Source organism: Haliotis rubra, unplaced genomic scaffold, assembly GCF_003918875.1.
Source record: "Haliotis rubra isolate DU_JTF1 unplaced genomic scaffold, ASM391887v1 Scf52, whole genome shotgun sequence".
Lineage (NCBI taxonomy): Eukaryota > Metazoa > Mollusca > Gastropoda > Lepetellida > Haliotidae > Haliotis > Haliotis rubra.
In genome coordinates, this window is record NW_025767213.1 from 1840520 (window position 1) to 1859089 (window position 18570).

Sequence of the window (18570 nt, forward strand, 5' to 3'; positions counted from 1 at the left end):
TGCAACAGACTCACCAAGCGTTAGTGTCTGGATATTGATAAACAATCTGACAGTACATAATAACGTAACAAGACAGGATTTATTGCACAGTAAGTACATAACATGAAAGACATATTTTCAAATAAATGAGATAGCATACAAATATACTGAGTTCATAACACTTTGGGAACACAGCCCAATAGATCTGTGTTTAAAGTCTCCTTGGTATGAACATACCAAGACCTAGTTTTGCCACAGTTGTGTTCACAAAGGAACGGGTTTTCACAGCTTCGTCCAGACATCATGCCATTACATGTGGAGATGAACAATGAGCTCGACGTGTCCGGGATGTCAGCCCGTGAGACAGCTTAACTTGTATCCTGGTTTCCATGTGTCACCGGGGACCATTAGTCCCGGAAGTTACTTCTGTATTCAGCTCCCAGACTTCTCCTGGGCCTCCACTACCTCCCACCAGAGGGTGCCTGGCTTCAGGCAGTATTCAGGGTCATAACTCAAAACCTCGTCTTCTACCCAGTACTCTGGTGCTATCACCACATCCTGACCGAAAGTTGGGTCCTCCGCCTCTCTCTTCTCCACGACCTCCCACCATGAGGTGTTAGGAGCCAGAGTGAAATCTTCGTGTGGTGCCAGGGAAACAATGTCGTCGGCATTTCCATTCTCGGCGGCATCAAGAGATCCACGAACGCTGTGGCGACGTCTCACAACAGACTGGCATCTTCGTACACATAATCTTACAGCCAAGAACATGCCCACGATGACCACTGAAAAATTGTAAACATGATTCAATATTTGTGAAAAACAAAAACGGAATAATAACATTTGCAATACAGCACCATTTAATAGCTACAAATAAAACATCAGATAACCCTCTTGTACATATGTCGCAGAAATAGATGGAAAATATACTTACCACCTCCAACAACAATTGTGCAGATCATAAGGACCATGTGACTTTGGTCGGTTATCATATCTGAAAAAAGCATAAGTATATTTATTACATAACGCACTAAAATCGTTGGCATTAGTTTCAATAGACAGTAATTAAAACATTCCATATAATGGGTGTACTGTTTCTGTTTTATTTCATCCATATTTATTTCAGGGCTTTCCCCGTCAACACACATTTTCTTTGGGGATGATGACACTATCAAGCAAATTTACCTCTGACATAGTTCACTCGAGACTGAATCGCTATCTCCTTCCAAGGGAGCCTGGAAGAAAAATGTTACATTTTTGAAAGCACACTACGTGAGTCGAAAACGAGATGTAAATTTAGTATATCAAAACACGGTTAAGCTTCTGTTACTTCCAATTTGGAAGAGAAGTTATGGCGGGCGATGCTTTGGCTCTCTTTTCTTCAATGATTTCGTCCTAAGTTGAATCAAAAATAAATAATTGGTTATAGTTCGCTCAGGAAAATAGTTTATAAACATTGGATTTGTGAACACGTACTGGCTACGTAATGTTGAAACACTCAAATCAGTTTGTTTCTACGCCTATTCAAAACCCATTCAATCACACAATCAGTTACAATCACATACTTACTAAATATCATAGCACATAAATTGTTCCCTCTACTTTCGACTGTATATTTTTACAATATGAAGGTAGTCAAACACTTACCTCGGAGGAAGAGTTGGTATTGACGGCATATCGCGTAGATGTGTCGATAAAGCAGGTGCTAATCTCAAAGACGGCATCATGCATGTGGCGCAGTTCGTCACTGTCTGTGACGTCACACCCTTAGATACCACTGTTCAAGGACAGGTAACTCCGTGGTTTGACGTGTTTTGTGAAGAAGAACATGGGGATCGCTAGCATCGATGGCGTGATGATAGGTAAATGATTCTTCTTCCGATGAATAGGTTTAAGGTTTTGACATATTTTGGAATTACTATTAACTTTGAATGGAAATACCTAATTGAGGAAAATCTCCTATATAAACTAATGACACAAAACATGTGATTCGGGTTAAATGGATATAATCCTTGCTTTTTCCCATACTGAGTCAAAAAAGAAACTGCACATTCTTTCTTCAGGGCACTATAAAAGAACAAGAGATGGTAAGATGGTTAAATTGTTATTATTTCATTGCTGAGATCTGTGTGATGTACTCGATACACTGACAGTGCCATAATCAGTTCCATTAGGCTACACCGCCGTTCCAAAACATGGGTATACAGAATGTCAAGTCACAAGAATAAAAATGCGAAATTTCTCAGTTCAATATCGTGTATGGCCGCCCCGCACATTCACCACTGCCAAACACCGTCTCCTCATCGACTGCCTGATGCTTGTGAACACGTGGTTGGGGATTCTGCGCCATTGCTCTTGCAAGGCAGCGCCAAGTTCCTGCAAATTGTGAGGTTGGTTCCTAAGACCACGAAGCCTTCTCCCAAGTGCATTCCAAACGTGCTCTTTTGGATTAAGGTCAGGGGACCTCGATGGCCAGTCCATGACGTTGATTCCAGCGTTTTGAAGGAAATTTCGTGTCAACATCGCGGTATGCGGCCGAGCATTATCATGCTGGAACTGTAGACCTGGGCCATGAGCCGCCATGAAAGGAACGAGTTCAGGGGTGAGCACCTGGTCGCAGCAGCTGTGAGGTTTCCACGGATGACCAGAAGTCGGGAACGGTTGTTCCCTCAGAAAGCACCCCACACCATGCAACTTCTGCCCCCGAATCTGTCGACTTCCTGTACACAACATTGGGCATACCGTTCAGGACGTCGTCTCCAGACTATGCCTGCCGTCCGCGAATCTGAGGGGTAAACCTGGATTCATCGGTAAAGACGACTCGATTCCAGTCTCTCTGGGTCCATCGGAGGTGACGTTGGGCCCACAGCAGACGTTGACGTTGATGAAACGGCGTCAATATTGGCCCACGATATGGACGTCGAGAATGGAGATTGGCAGCCCGCAACCGATTTCGAATGGTCTGTGAGGACAGTCGACCTCTAAACATCTCAGCCCTGGTTCGTGTAGCCGGCAGAAATCTATCACGTAGGTGACGTAGGACGATTTGACGGTCTTCTGCTCGTGACGTCACACGTGGACGACCCGACCTTGTGCGATCAGAAGTGGTGCCAGTTTGTTGTAGACGACCTCGCAAGTCATACACAGTACGACGGCTGCATCCCATTGCTCTTGCGACGTCAATAACTGATCTTCCCGCTTGCAACATGCCAACGGCACGTTCACGTTGCACATTTGACAATCGTGGCATTTCAAGTACCGTTAGAACTGTGGTTTAAAAGTGTTTTTTCAATTCTTGAGGCCAATGCAAACACGTGCATATGAAGAAACTTCGATGTGAAGATCACGTGATCGACTGCATGTGCAAAACCTGATTTGGCACTAACGTCATGTGCACGATGAATGGATGGGTTTGAGTAGGTTTTGCTAACGTTTTTCTAGAGTCGAAAGATAGGGATCCCATTTCGGATACATATATATATCATCAGAGAAAAATTATTCATTATTTTTCAAATTACATTTTGTGAAGTTTCTTTTTTGACTCAGTATATTACAGTCAAAATGTTTTTTTGAATGAGTGAGTTGAGTTTTACGCCGCACTCAGCAATATTCCAGCTATATGGCGGCGGTCTGTAAATAATCGAGTCTGGACCAGACAATCCAGTGATCAACAGCATGAGCATCGATCTGCGCAACTGGGAACCGATGACATGTGTCAACCAAATCAGGGAGCCTGACCACCCGATCCCGTCAGTCGCCTCTTACGACAAGCATGGGTTACTGAAGACCAATATTCTAACCTGGACTAACGTTGCATAACCTGACCTGGTGTTTATGCTGATGGCGAGTTTTAACGCCACCTTAAACAATGTTTCAGTTGTTAACAGGATGTCAGCATGACAATGGAGGAATGCCCTAGGTGGTGAATGTGTATGGTGCTGGGATTCGAACCCGTGATCATAGTTTTCTGTTGCGACTGAGAGACGCAAGTCTGCACAACGAATTGCCCACTCATAAAATTGTGAAGTTGTCAGGGACCGGAATTAAATTGAACAGAAGTGCAAAGGATTTGCACCGACATTACCAATATACATGTATGAAATAATTTCCAAAGCAACGATGAAAGATTTGTATTAAGTTCTAGAAAAGCAGCGCCCATTCGCTGCTACTTAAAACCATTTGAAATAATAAAACACCACTGCAGTTTTCTTTGCACTATTTCTGCGCATGCTTCGACTCATTAACTTACTACACATGTGCACCATTAATCGAAAAGGGCAACAATGCGACTTGCTGATTTTGTCGCACTGTCGCGCATTTTAACGCTTTTCTTATACTTCTTAGATGCGGCCACAATGCGACAACGCGATAAATTGTGACCATGAAATTGTACCTATGTCGCCCTTTGGTGGAATAGAAAATATTATTCAAATCACGGCGATGCGATATAGCGACAATGCGACAAATGGCCAAATGTCGCGGTGTCGCATTGTCGCACTTTACTTAATGTTAACACTTTTTGCTTGTTTTTGTAAGGGCTAACACGCGACAATGGATTCATATGAGAGACTGTTGTTTCTGATACTGAAAATATTATAGTCAAAATGTTGAATCAGAGAGTGGTTTTAAACAGCATTTTAGTGCTATTAGGGCGTGTCAGCATCATGTTGACAGATATCTGCAAGGAGGGATATACACTGTTGACAAAAGTAGAAACATACTTAGAACAAATCAGGCATTCGAATCAACAAACACAGATTTCTGGCGCACAGCAAGACGCATTGTCACAGCTTGGGCGACCGGGGTAACTTTAAGGTAAGTTACTCTAAGAATTCCGAATAACTATGTCCTCTAGTAGTATACACAATGGGGCTACGGGACCAGGTACCCCTAATCCCTAGTCCCTAATCCCGTAGCCCCATTGTGTATACAACTACTGAGGTACAAAAAATCGGTCGAATAGTTTCTGAAATATTGACTTTTAAGTGAGCATGGGGTCGGTCGGGAAAAAGGCTCGGGTCGCCTCGGGGTTGGTTGCTCCTCCGAGTGCTGTGGGCGGACGAGTCGCAGTGCGTGTGCGTGTGTCTCTCTCGGCTTGGTGTACGGGTGGCTGGCTACATTAAGCAGAAAAATAGGCATGCAAGACTGATAAAAAATCATGACGAGAAACTATCATCACACGGTGGGTGATGTGTAAGGGACTGTGTCGTGAGGTACGATCATCAACTACTCTCTGACGAATGCTCTCGGCATTCTGTCTTTTAAGTAGTACAAGTTAATTTTGCCGTCTTTGATGTCGACAAGGTCTACGTTGTACGTTTTCATGGACCATATCGGATCGGTGGCGCGTTTTCTGCTGTCTCCCTCGTATTCTCCCGGCTGGTACAAGTATCTAACGCTGATCCGGTCCGGTAATATTTTCTCTGTTTTATCGCGACGTGCCGCCGCCGCTGGTGATGATTCGACTGATTTCATTTTGATGGCTTCTACGGGTCTTTTGCCCACGAGTCTGGTGACTTCGTTGTTGATGACATCCACCACTCGTGGCAAGCGTACAACCCATTCCGTGTTTCGGTTTCTGGGATCGATTAAATCCTGCTAGTATTGGTGCGAGAACAGGCGTTAAGCTAGGGTGCGATTGAATCTCTCAATGATGGCTTGGCTACGGTGAGCTCCCGCTATACCTCGTCACACCTGGACGTCGTGCTTGGCCAGCAGCTGCGACACGGCTCCCATGAACTCGGGTCCGGGATCGACTTGCAATACGGCAGGCCAGGTCAAGCAACTGCGTTTGTATATGCATTCAAAGGCTTTGGCGACTTCGTTCAAATGTTTGGTTGTCAACTGTTCGCCGGTCAGGGCGTACTTGTAGGTTTTGCGCCTCACCCTGTCGTAAGGGAGAAACAGGAGGTCGGCTTGGTGGACGCGATTCGGCGTTGAAATGTCGAAGTTTCTTCTCGGGATGTATCGAGACGCCAGCAAGGTAGACTTGCCAGATGCCTTGTTTATTAAGCCAGGCTTTGGATTTCTCTTCCAAGACTCGAGCAGCTTTGGCGAGTTTCGGGATGGTGTCCGCACCTTTCCAGTACCCGCGCGGGCTGTAATAAATATTTTCCATGATATATGTACGCATGTGTGCGTAAACGTTAAATTATTCGATACGCGTTTGTGCCCGTACGCATAAGTGGTGACTCAATCGATGGCGATCCATCGTTTCGTGTCCATGGGAGACAGCGAGGTCTTGTTAATTCTCAGTCCGTAAATCCTGTGTACGTTGCTTCTCAGCATGTTCATTTGGTGTTTGAACGTTTTTTCTTGAACAGGGCTTCCTTGAATCTGGCGTGCTTGATGTGTTTTTTCACCACGTGTTTTTTCACGCCTTTCGCCTATCAGATTTCATCGTCATCAGCTTTCTTGATGGAATACATCTTGGGTCTCAAGCCGACGTACTCGGCGATCGGCATGATCTTTAGGGTAGTCGCTGGTGTCGTACAGGTGCATGTGTTTCTTCATGTCCTCGTACACGTCCTCGGTGTGAATTTCCATCAGCAGGGAATCTGCGTCCGTGTACAGCAATTCGCATCTGTCGCCGTACTGCTTTTTCAGCTTGTTGTAGTAGAAATCGTACATCATTTGTTTGCATAAGTCGAGGATGTTCATCCCCACGTAAACGGGCCGGTTGAATTTGATGTGGCTTTTGTTCATGTGCAGCGCTGCCAAGTCGTCGTCGAATATCTTGCTTCGATTGAACGCCGGGCTGGCTGGAAGAGTTTTTCTTCCTCGCTGGATCTGACGAATTTCACGTTAATGCGTTTTCTCAAATTCTCCATCGTCTTGAGGAACACCGAGTTGTTCATGAGCTCGTACAAGTTTTTTTCGAAGTCGCTGGTGACTTCTTTTCGCAGATTCGTGTTCAACAGAATGTAAAGTTCCATCCATGGACTTTGATCGAACTAGAGCGCCCTGTGTATTTTCGTGAGTTTCATTCCCAGCGACAAAGTACAGCTGCAGATTGTGATAGTGAACGACATATTTTGACTTGTTCATCAAGTTCGGCACAAGGTTTTTTTTACGTAAGCCAGAGGTCCATGTAACAGTAAAACACGTCGCTGTCGTCGATGCTCAGCACCTCGTTCCCGCTTATTTTGATGGCGGTTTTCTTGATGATGGCAATCATGACGATGATGATCGTGCGTTGGTCGTTCGTGTACTCCAACAAAATCCAGTCGAACCGTGTCGGGGACAATGACATCGTTCTCGCCCAGGTTGGGGAATCGAACCAGCAGCGTTTGGTTTTGATCGATTGTGCTCAGATTGTTGGTGATCATCACCGACTGATGCAAGGCTTTGACACCCAGGGGTGCTCTCGATCTTCGGAAAGGATCTAGCTTTCGTCCGTATTGCGACATTGTTTATATTGAAACTATGTATATTATAAGTTTAATATAAAAAAATAAAATGGCGGACGATATTCCCATGGACGATTTCGACGTACACCAGCTGAACGACACTGTGGGCAACGAGCTTTTAAAGCAGGCCGTGGACGAGTATTACGATGCCCTAAAGCGGGATAAAAATTACATCGAACCATTGGGTCGCGACTATCCGAAGTTCAAAATCGACAACAAAGGGATGCTGCGCTTGAAAGCTCATCCGGAGGTCAATCTCATGAACAAACACACGAGAAAAACGCTCGCCCTGTCGATGCTAACCAGTCGCCGTGGCGGTAGTCAACTGATCCATGACGAACTAAACCTGCGAGATTACGGCGGTGCACGACCCAAACAACTTCCGCCGAAGGTCATCTGCAAAACATAAGGACCGAACGCGGTGATGCTGGCGCTGCCGATCCGAGAGAAATGCCCCATGCGCCAAAGAAGCGTCAGACGAAATCAAAAATTATTGGTCACATACTCAAATGAACCTTTGCCCGGTTTCGATTTTCCGGGAACTTCAGGGTCTAGACGAAGCCTTGAAAAACGTGTGCGGAGAACTCGTGAACAACATTGGTAAACTGAAGCGAAATCGACGAGCACATCGTTCGCGAGAAAAGAAAACTCAGGATCGTGGACGACGACGAAGCCACGAAACACATCATCGAGAAAAGATTGCGTGACCTGGAAGATGAGAGACGGACCCGATTGGAAGCCGCTTCCTCCAACCGGGAAGCCCTCCGATCGCGAAACCATCGACCGGTCTTGAACGAAGACACCACGTTGGCCGACAGGAACTGAAATTTTGTTCCGGGAACAAGAAATCACCATCGTCAGCGTTCTTACGGCTTTGGGCTTCATCATATCAACCCTGGTTGTATCGCTGACAGGCGGTGGTGGTACACAACCAACACCAACAAGCCCATCATCAGGCGACGACGTCAGAGACTGGATGAAAAACATTTGAAATCTCTCGGCAAAACCCTGGCTAAACTGGCCGGCAAAGCTGCCGAAGCGCTGCCTGGCATCTTGGGCAGCATCGTTTCCTGGTTGTTAGGCTTCTTGTCGAAAACCGTCGTATGGCTCGGTCAAAACCTGTGGGCTTTCATCGTCGCAATGGCGGGTCTGGTGTACGTTGCAGCTAAGGAATTTTTAACCAAATGAGACACAGTCCAACCGCGATTCCGCCAACCACCAGTGCCGTTTTGCGATCTACGTGCCGCTGATTGTTTGCCTGCACGTGCGGGGGCAGCTGGTGCTGTTGTTGGCGTGGTGGTGCTACTTCTTACGGTGTCGGTGCCACGATGCCCGTTTCGTACAGCGACACGACTCGTCTTGCGTTATTGACGTCCTGGTTCAAACCCCAACTTTTGATGAGCGGTCGCGATGACGATTTCATTGTTGTAGCCCACCACTCTGTTCACCCTCAGTCGCATGTCGCTCGGAGCCATTTACAGTCTCGTGCCGAACACGTAGTCAACTTTCGACCGGGCATATTCTAGCACGTTTGGATAGCGTTAGATGGCACTCAGTAGATCGACCGATCTAGCAATGGCAGCCTCGACGTTAGCCACGAACTGTTTCTGCGTGTCGTAAGCCGTCCCTTCACGACCGACGATGCTGGAACGCATTTGCGTCTGAGCGCCCAGCACGGCCCACAAGTACGTTCGAATCGAATCATTCAATCTGACGACTCCAACATGAGTAAACCCTTTCAAAGTGTCCAGCATTAACATTTTCCAATCGTCCGTGGGTCCCTGCTCCAACCTTCCAAATGCGGTAATCCTTGCTGTCGTCGAAAGCCATGTAATCGTCGTTCCACTAGTTCGTCGTGACGTAATGATATGACTTCTAACCCCAATCTTTCACCAGCAGCTGGCTTCTACGAGATACATGTTGTGAACGATACATGTTGTGAATGCCCAAACCGTAGTTCGGACCCAGCAAACGCCAAACGACCGTCTTCAGATCTAGTTCGATTTCTCCGCAAACGCGTTTGTCGCACGTCGATCGTATGGATTGTTTACGGCATCCCACGCCTTGTCCTGCAGAATCGGGGCGTTGATTTCTTTCAGGATACGTCTGATCTGGTAGTACACGTGAAAATAGAACACGGACGGACTCAGCGCATCAAGACGAGTGTAGTTCAACGTCACGCCACACCCCATGTTTGCGCACCACACGTGATGCTTCCGGGAATAACGAGCAGCGTGTCCGTTCAACTGCTGCAAGCGATCGATAACACATCCGGTCAGCTCCAAGCCGCGTTCTGCAATATCACCTTCTACCCGGGATGGACCAACATCAACGGCAAAAACAACAGGCTGTTCGTCAATAACATCCGCAACCAAATAACAGACACCTACTACAGCGTGTCCTCGCCCATTGAAGAAAAATTCAAACCCTTGGGAGCCGAACTCAAAATGAACGACTTGAACGGCACGGTCATGTTAGCCAACAACGGAAAAAACGACTTGAGACTCAGCCGGCCATTGGCTAAAACGTTCGGGTTTACGTCGAACGACATACAACTGGAAACCACCGTGACCGGCATGAAATTACCCGATCTCGTTCTGTATCGCGAAATGTGCATTCATCTCGATCAGCTGAGCACGACCGACAACGTTCAAGGCGAACGACCTTCCACACTGCTGAGAGCCGTGCCGGAGAAAACGGGAAAGTATAACGACGGCAGAACCGAATCGTTTTCCTCGCGGCAGTACAAGAAATTAATCCACGGCAACATCACGGAATTGAAAATATCGGTTTTAGACATCAAACACGATCCCGCAAGTATAGGGTATCTCAGCGTGATGCTGCACACACGGCAATGACGGAGTCTCAAGGTCCAGGAACACACGTTAGAAATGCGCCAACATAGCGATCTCGGGGGACACGTGCGGATTCCACAAACCCGGAGTCGACGGCAAACTGTACGCCTTGCAACTGAAAAACAACATTTACAAACGCGTCGAACTGCCGCCCTCTACTGCCGCTGGTGGTAAGAACAATGACCTAGGCGATTTGTTGATACCGAAGGAGTGGTCGACCTGGTCGACCTGATCCGCAATGACGAGGACGAATGGACGATAACCCCAGCGTTCCACAGCAGGCTGTTCCACCTGGACGCAGCGAGACCACGGCCGTCTCCAGAGACACGCAGTACACGCTCATCTTCAACGACGACAACAGATGGGTATTAGTGCCATCTCAAATCGACTGGAATCTCAACATCACTCTCGACTCTCCCCACGTTTTCACGGACAACAAAGATCACTACCTGACGAAAGTCGTGAACAACGGAAAGCTTCTCGTGGCTTACGTCCCTATGCAAAGACGCAGCATGATCGTCAGCACTTTGAGGCAAAGAGTAGCCCACATGCTGTCGAGCAAACCCGGACGCAAAACATGTGATTGCAGATGGTGTCGATATCGCTCACCAAAATTTTCCTACTCGACAACATCTCATGGGTTTAAAGTGCACGTCCGAGGAATTATCCGATAACCAATTGAAAACCATTTCGTAATTTTGTATAAAACAACCGATGAACAACCATCATCCCAATGTAACACTAGCCGATCTCGGGGACACGCGGGGGTTTCGATCTGCACGGCGAGGAAAACACCTTGTACGTCCTGCACTTAAAAGACAACGTATACGAGTGGGTGTCACTAGCATACATCAACCAGCCCGACTGGTTGATCGACATGACCCTCACCTCACCCCACATATCTTTTAAAAACAATGGTTACGTCTCCAAATTACGAACAACGGGATCCTTCTCACGCCTTTCACTCCAGAATTTGATGTACAAGTTTTACGAATACCAGGTCACACAGGCAACATGTTAGCTTCAAACGACATGGCTTCATATTTATAGTTTGACGTACCCGATTACCAACGGGAATGTTTTGATTGAAATTTGACTATCAAATCACACACCACGCTCGTAGTAGATGTCTATCTCGCTGACGCTCGTGGGTCAGAACGAACACTTTTGACTGGGTTGATAATACGCTGGCACACCAGACACAATCACCAATGGTGTTGTATCGTCATAAGACCGGGATCGACACCCTTAATAAGCCTCGATGGAGTGCGTGTTATAGAAAAAAAATTCAATTCATGTCTCGAATATTTACATGTACGATAATCTAAACGTTATCAGTCTCATATAAACCGATTAAATATTAGTTTGTAAAAAAATATAAATATACACACACAGGATGGGACTGTACCCAGTCTTGGATGAAGTAGCGAAAACACTGGAAACTGTAGACGGGTTTAATTTGCGACACAGATATGCGAGATCAAACAACAAATAGAATGTGAAAGTGATATGCGGTTGGCATTTGAAGAAAAAATATCACAGGGCCGTCAATTCCGTGGACGGTGTTGACAGCGCTCTGGTTTCTGTCAGCATGGGATTAGGCATAGCAGGTATCGGGTTATTATCCACCATCGTGGCCGCACCCGTGGTGCTAGGCACCGAAATAACAGCCGGAGTGGCAGGGTTGATGGGATTGACCCATCATATCTCGCAGACTGCAACGTAGAGCATTGAAACACGACGAAATTAGAATTCTAGCCGAAGCAAAGTTAAACACGATAAACGATCATATTTCCACTGTGCTCACCGACTCTAAAATCTCCGAGGAAGAGTTTCGTTTGGTGCTATCAGAAATCTCAAAATATCACAGAATGAAACAAGAGATTCGAACCAAGTCTCGTAAAAACGCCATCATCAGCGAGGGGAGAAAATAAAATTCATAGAACAAGGGAAGGAACAGGCCTCACAAGCCTTTATTACGAAAACCAAACAAATCATAGAAGGAGATTCACAATAAACTGTTTCGTGGACATCAACATAACGTAGCCAGCCATCTCAGCGAGCTGTAGGTAAATAGCCGAGCCGAGACACACACACTGCGACACGCCCACAGCGCTCACTCAATGCTACCGAGACGGCAGCGAGTCAACCCGGGGAACTGCCGAGAGATGCGGTATGATTTAGTGGAAATCAACTTAACGTTGCCGGCCAGCCAGCTGTACAATCACTTTCAGACATCTGTAGCCTCGCTAGTCAGCCGGTCGTGCATCATCATAGACGAGCCGAGACACACACGCGCACACACACTTATACTCGTCACGGCGCTCGCTCAAAGCAACCCCCGAGACGGTAGCGAGGTGATGACTGCCGAGACCTGCGTTTCATTCAGCTAAAAACACCTCTCGCCTCGATAATATATAACAAGTAAGACAATATTTGGATTGTTAGCCTTTCGCCAGACCAACCCAATGCTCACTAAAAAGTGATTATTTCCTAAACTATTTGACCGATTTTCATGAAATTTTGCATGCATCTCGGCAGATTGTTACGCTATAGCAAAACGGCATTGGGAAAACTCTCGATGACTTCATTAGATCAATTAAGACTTAATTACGACAAAAAGTTGGACATTTTGCCTTTTCCCGACCGATCCCATGCTCACTTAAAAGTTAATATTTCAGAAACTATTCGACCGATTTTCATCAGATTTTGCATGTACCTCAGTAGTAGTATACACAATGGGCCTACGGGATTAGGGACTCCTCAAGGGCTCAATTTTTAGATTGAACCCTCGGGGGGACCTGGTCCCGTAGCCCCATTGTGTATACTACTCCTCTGGAGGAAACACATTCAATGGCGTCTGCCAGATCCTGCAACGTGGAAGGAACAACGGGTCTGTCAGCAACATGCTCCTGGAGGGCATCCCGAGTTTGCAACTGTGGTCAAGCCAGCCAATCTGTAGTCGAGCATTAACGCCCATTACAACGACATCATATAACATTGAATCTATTATTCTCTGGCGTTACCGTTTTATATGGTGATGCAGTTTCATAAATGTGTTCAAACTTACTTTCTCTAGAAACCGTGACCCACCAGCAATCACTTTTGTTATGTTAATGCTAGGGTTATACTATGTCCCCGGCGGCCATGGCGGCCCCATTTCCCCGAAACGTAGTGCGGCGTGGGATTTTGGCCATTTTTTCCTCCAAAGTCAAGTTTTGTTAGGTCCATAGACCGTTTTCTCTCAGTCTATCGCGGTATCCGTGATGGGCCGTTCGGAAAAACGGGCTGCTGAGTCCTGGAAGCTCAAAGGCGCACTACGGTTCAGCCCGCAGTCCACTACAGATGCCACTTCTTTGCCCCCCAGCCTGTCGCGTTCTGATGGGTACCCTCACGTTTTGATCAAGGTCTTGACACGTTTTGTGCGTTCTGTCAAGACTTTCTACGGATGAAACGTGGACGCCGGCCAGCTTTGGATCATGTTTGTGCCCACGGTATATAAATAAGGCCTCCCAAGCAATAGCAGCCATTGTATCCTGAAACACAAGAGCAGTATAAAATTCTTTGTATGTTTGCTTGGGGCATACATCGAGTCCTTGCATCAGGAAAAAGGCGATCATCAGCTGCAGAGAGGGAATGCCAGAGAACGCAAGGTGCCGTATCTCGCCTGTTCTGTAAACCGTCACACGCCTGGATGAGTCGTGATAGAACGGGACGAACCGGCTACCATACAACCAAGCTTGCCGTGAGAACCGGGACAAAATGGGCAGCAAGGGCGAAACAACCGTGACAAAACGCCAAACAAACGTTGCCGACCGTGACAAAACGTGAAAGGATCGCGAGATGCCGGGGAATACACATGCCTCCCGTACCAACATCTGGCACGGCATCCACGGCAATGACGGACTGTTTTCTCATTCAGTCCCCCCACGTTGCCTCACGTCAATCCCATTTTGTCCCCGTTTCAGAGAAACGTGGCTGCCGTGGCCGCGATGTATGCCCTCAGCAAACATACAAACACTTTTATGCTGCTCTTGTGTCTCAGGATACAATGGCTGCTATTACTTGGGAGGCCTTATTTATATACCGTGTGCACAAACGTGATCCAAAGCTGGCCGGCGTCCACGTTTCATCCGTAGAAAGTCTTGACAGAACGCGCAAAACGTGTCAAAACCTTGATAACGTGAGAAACGTGAGGGTACCCATCAGAACGCGACAGGCCGAGGGGGAAACGTAGTGGCATCCGTAGTGGACTGTGGGCTGAACCGTAGTGCGCCTTTGAGCTTCCAGGACTCAGCAGCCTGTATTTCCGAACGGCCCATCACAGATACCGCGATAGACTGAGAGAAAACGGTCTACGGACCTAACAAAACTTGACTTTGGAGGGAAAAAATGCCAAAAATCCCACGCCGCACTACGTTTCGGGGAAATGGGGCCGCCGTGGCCGCCGGGGACATAGTGTAACCCTAGCATATGCCACACAGTTTGAAAATTATCCGTTTGGGAAGCATTAGATAGAACACGAACTAATTCTGTTTCTTCACGTGACCCTCGATGATGCATAAACCACAAACATTCAACTATTTGTTATTCTGATGGTAAATTCCATTTGGGCTGATTATTGCCCACATTATAACGTCACTTCAGAAACATCAACGACCGTAAGGCCATGTATTACTGTTAGAGCGTCTGTCTATTATAGATCGCAAGCCATCAAAATGCTGGTAGAAATCTGCAACAGACTCACCAAGCGTTAGTGTCTGGATATTGATAAACAATCTGACAATACATGATAACGTAACAAGACAGGATTTATTGCACAGTAAGTACATAACATGAAAGACATATTTTCAAATAAATGAGATAGCATACAAATATACTTTCATAACACTTTGGGAACACAGCCCAATAGATCTGTGTTTAAAGTCTCCTTGGTATGAACATACCAAGACCTAGTTTTGCCACAGTTGTGTTCACAAAGGAACGGGTTTTCACAGCTTCGTCCAGACATCATGCCATCACATGTCGAGATGAACAATGAGCTCGACGTGTCCGGGATGTCAGTCCGTGAGACAGCTTAACTTGTATCCTGGTTTCCATGTGTCACCGGGGACCATTAGTCCCGGAAGTTACTTTTGTCTTCAGCTCCCAGACTTCTCCTGGGCCTCCACTACCTCCCACCAGAGGGTGCCTGGCTTCAGGCAGTATTCTGGGTCATAACTCAAAACCTCGTCTTCTACCCAGTACTCTGGTGCTATCACCACATCCTGACCGAAAGTTGGGTCTTCCGCCTCTCTCTTCTCCACGACCTCCCACCACGAGGTGTTAGGAGCCAGAGTGAAATCTTCGTGTGGCGCCAGGGAGACAATGTCGTCGGCATTTCCATTCTCGGCGGCATCAATAGATCCACGAACGCTGTGGCGACCTCTGACAACGGATCGGCATCTTCGTACACATAACCTTACAACCAAGAAGATGCCAACGATGATCACTGAAAAGGTATAAACATAATTCGATATTTGTGAAAAACAAAAACGAAAAGAACCCACCATTTTCAATACAGCATCATTTAATAGCTACAAAACAAAGCTTCAGATCCGTAAGATCCCGACGTGCTGACACAAGCTGTAAGGCATCAATGTGTATCTGCTTTTAAACACACAGGGTGAGACAGTGGGAAATTTATTTCCGCCAAATATTGAAGATACATCTTTGCGAGGCATATTTAGAAGTTGTATAGATGAAGGAAAACCAAGTTCTATGGATAGTCAAAGAAGTTGACTATCCATAGAACTTGGGTTTCCTTCATTGAAGATACAGTTCGGGTTGAAGTATGTAAGAAAATAATTCTTCCATGTTGACGCGCATTAAATAGCCTCTTATACATATGTCGCAGAAATAGATGGAAAATATACTTACCACCTCCAAAAACAATTGTGCAGATCATAAGGACCATGTGACTTTGGTCAGTTATCATATCTGAAAAAAAGCATAAGTGTATTGATTACATACCGCCCTAAAAGTGGTGGCATTAGTTTTAAAAGACTGCAATTAAAACGTTATGGATACTGGGTGTATTGTTTCTGTTGGGACAGTTTTATTTCATTCATATTTATTTCCGGCCTTTCCCTCAACATACATTATTTCTTTTGTAAAACTAGCTATAAAGTAAATGTACCTCTGACATAGTTCACTCGAGACTGAATCCCAATCTCGTTGAAAAGCAGCCTGAAAAGAAACAAAATACCATTTTCAAATACGCACACACTACATGGGTCAAAGATAAGTTCAATACATTGAAACACAGTATTTTGATTAAACTGAAGCAAGCGAAAACCCGCGCCTTCTGTTACTTCCAGTTTGGAAAAGAACTTAAGATGTTTTTCATTTTCTGTCTCTTTTCTTCCATAATTTCGTAACAAGTTGAAACAAAAGGTAAATAATTGGTTACAGTTCACTCAGGAAAATAGTTTATGCATGTATTATGTATGCACTGTATTAATGAACACGTACTGGCTACATAATGTTGAAATACTCAAATGAGGGGGGACTTTTTACAATCAGTTAATTTACATACTTACTAAATATCATAGCACATAAATTGTTCCCTCTACTTTCGACTGTATATTGTTACATTATAAAAGTTGTCGAACACTTACCTCGAAGGAAGAGTTGGTATTGACGGCATATCGCGTAGATGTGTCGATAAATCTGGCGCTAATCTCAAAGACGGCATCATGCATGTGGCGCAGTTCGTCACTGTCTGTGACGTCACACCCTTAGATACCACTGTTCAAGGGCAGGTAACTCCATGCTTTAGCGTGTTTTGTAATGACAATGACAATGACAATACTTTATTACTCGTGAGGGAATTCTTGTGTAAAGTACAGAGCTCAAACATTGATAAAATGATGAAACTATTTTCATACAATAAATAACACACATATAGCACGCTAACAAGGTGAGACAAACACTAGGAATCATTTAAAAGATTAATACTGGCAGGAACAAAGGATTTCATGGCACGATTGGATTTAAAACGGGGTAAATTATAACGACGTCCAGAAGGCAGTAATTTATATTCATAGTAGATGGGATGATCTGGATCAGATATAATCTTACGGGGTGACTTGAGAACTCTTTCTTCATATATTTCAGTTAGGTTAGCAAAAGATACACCTGCAATTTTACTGGCTAAATAAACCTATTCTGGTGAGACAGTTTCTGTTATTAAGGGACAAGGTTCCATACCAGCATTGTACAGAAAAAGCCAGAACGCTCTGTATAAAGCACTGATAGAAAAGACACATAATTGATTGATTAACATTGAAAGATCTCAATTTGAGCAAGAAGTGTAACCTTTGTTGACACTTATTGAATATAGCATCTGTGTTTACATTAAAATTCAGTTTGTTATCAATATATGTACCAAGATACTTGTATTCATTTACGGTTTCAACAGGTTCATTGTTAATTATAACTGGCAACTTGGTGTTCTTCTTAGTTCTGAAGTCAATAATAAGTTCCTTAGTTTTCTTCACATTCACTTGAAGATAATTATGTTCCCACCATGAAACAAAGTCACTTATATCATCTCTATACTGCTGTTCATCCTCATTCTGTATGAGCCCTACCAGGGCTGCATCATCCGCAAACTTGACCGTTAGACAATAAGTTTTGCGGCTGATGCAGTCATTGGTGTACAAGATAAATAATACAGGTGATAGAACACAGCCCTGTGGCGCACCGGTATTTGTCTTTATAGTAGATGATGTAGATGAATTCACCCTGACAAACTGCATCCTGTCAGTAAGAAACTGTTCAACCCACAGCAATATGTTACAAAAAGAAAAGCAAGGTCTTCTGTGAATGGCTAGCATCGAGTGCGCGGCGCGTGATGATCGGTAAATGTCTCTTCTTCCGGTTCTGATGCATAGGTTTAAAAGTTTTCCTTGACAATGTGACATATTTTTTAATATATCATCTGTTGCTAGAAATATAGTCTGTTTCATTCACCATTCCTATTGAGACACGCTCTAGATAGCAAAGTGAACTACCTCATGTACATGTCCATTGAAAGAGATTCCTAGCCTCATAATAAGTATCACCACTTCGTCATAATGCTTATAATGGGGTGAGCCGTGGACTTTGCATTTCAGCACTTGTAGTTGATTTTTATATATCTTGTCTTAACAATTCCTGTCATTGACATAAAAAATCAGTGCAAATTATAACACTATAACAATTCGAATTTTGTTTTCGCTGTAGGTTTGTTGGGTTGTTTTTTGTTAATGTGTAGTCTGTAAAATAGAAATGAAATCATCAATGGA

At 45.1% G+C, this 18570-nt stretch overlaps 1 long non-coding RNA gene across 1 annotated transcript; it reads right to left on the minus strand.

Moving 5' to 3' along the window:
• Nucleotides 1–927: 927 nt before the first annotated feature.
• LOC124292573 lies at nucleotides 928–16984 on the minus strand. Its single transcript, XR_006902480.1, has 3 exons — nucleotides 16900–16984; nucleotides 16419–16468; nucleotides 928–970 (listed from the first exon to the last, which is right to left on the minus strand). It is a non-coding gene; the product is annotated as an uncharacterized LOC124292573 (long non-coding RNA).
• Between the last annotated feature and the right edge of the window lie 1586 nt (nucleotides 16985–18570).